Source organism: Fukomys damarensis, unplaced genomic scaffold (assembly GCF_012274545.1).
Source record: "Fukomys damarensis isolate Sample0158 unplaced genomic scaffold, DMR_v1.0_HiC HiC_scaffold_15, whole genome shotgun sequence".
Taxonomy (NCBI): domain Eukaryota; kingdom Metazoa; phylum Chordata; class Mammalia; order Rodentia; family Bathyergidae; genus Fukomys; species Fukomys damarensis.
The window spans coordinates 34571771-34573336 of record NW_022900927.1 but is presented as its reverse complement, the minus strand read 5'-3'; positions in this window follow the sequence as shown (position 1 = coordinate 34573336).

The following is a 1566-nucleotide window of genomic DNA, read 5'->3' as shown; positions in this document are numbered from 1 at the left end:
AAAAAAAAAAAAAAAAGAATAGTGCTTTGAATGCACATTGAGACCACATTCTTAAGTGAAATAAATAGGACACATGTGTAATTACCGAAGAGTTTATCTGGTGTGAGAAACTGAAAATGTAAAAGGACCAAAATGTATAGCAGATAATATGAGATAGGAAGAAAAACTCCAATGGGAAAGGGGAAGGGGAAGAAAGAAAAAGAAGGGAAAAGAAGGAAGGGAAAGGAAAAAATATGAGAAAAGGGAAAAATAGAAACAAAGTCCTTTAATAAGGAGGGGAGGAGGGGTTGAAGGGAGGACAGAGAAATGAGGAAAAAAATAAGAACCAGGATATAATAGGTACGGGTACAAATTCCCAACGATGAGCGTCATTATATTGCATACTTAAAATGTACTAATAAACGTAATGAATTAAAAAAAGATATTAGGCAGGGCAGAAAGCCACAGTTCCCAGTCAGCCACGCTTTAACAAGGGAAACCACCCACACTTTACAGTGTATTATGTAGGTTAGGCTATGTTTGGTTAGGTGCATTACATTTATTTTCAACTTTTGATATGTCCAGTTTTCAATGTGTTCGTAGGGACATAACCCTGTTGTAAGTAAGAGGTCAAATATACAGTATTTAGTCGTTAGGTTTAATATAGTAGGGTAGGAGGAAGGAAGGAGGGAGGTAAGAGAGGAAGAAAGGAAGGAAGAAAGAGAACGGGAGGGGAGGGAAGGAGAGGGGAGAAAAAGGGAAGGGAAGCGAGGGCCTAAGCGGAGCCAAGCCAGCCCAGAAAAGAAAAAAGAGAAAAAGGAGAGAGAGAAAAGAGAAGAAGTCACGGACAATGCTCAGGTTTCTGACTCAGCAAACAAGCGCAAAGTGCTACTATGTATTAGAAGAGGCAGCACAGGAGTCGGAACATATCTGGATGGGAATAGGACCGCTTAAGACACGGTGAGTACATAAATACGTCCTGCATCCAAATGAAGAGGTGCAGTAAGGAGGGGGTTATATGAGGTTGAAAGTTAGGAGACAGAGCTGAGCTCAAACTAGCTGTGGAAACCACTAATAGAGAGAAGGTAATTAAAGCCATGGAAATGGGTGAGATAATCCAGGGAAAGGAACTACAGAGGCAGACCCAGGAAAATCGGGATGTGAGAAGTGTGCAGAGTTCGGTTGACCTGTGGACATTTAATTAAAGAAACACAGGGAGTGGGTTGGCAAAAGTAACAGTAGTTAAATAATCAAAGTCATATACCCAAAGAGAGCTGGCACTGGCTCAGCTGAGAAAAACCGGCAGACCTGTGGTAGGTAACAGGAGAAGTGCCCACCCATTCTGTTCACGGCTGCAGTTTCCAGGTTCCCTCTGCACCTTCACAAAGACTACATTCATTCAAAATAAATAAAAATCAGTTCAAAAGAATAATGGCTTGGATATAGAATTTATTAAACAGGACAATAAAATACCGGCTTTTGTCAGAAAGCCTTTAAAAATAAAGGTAGAGCAAACAACTAGATAAGAAATTTTTTAAAAATCGCCAACTGCTCTTGCCTTCAATGCGATTGATCTCCGGTATGACT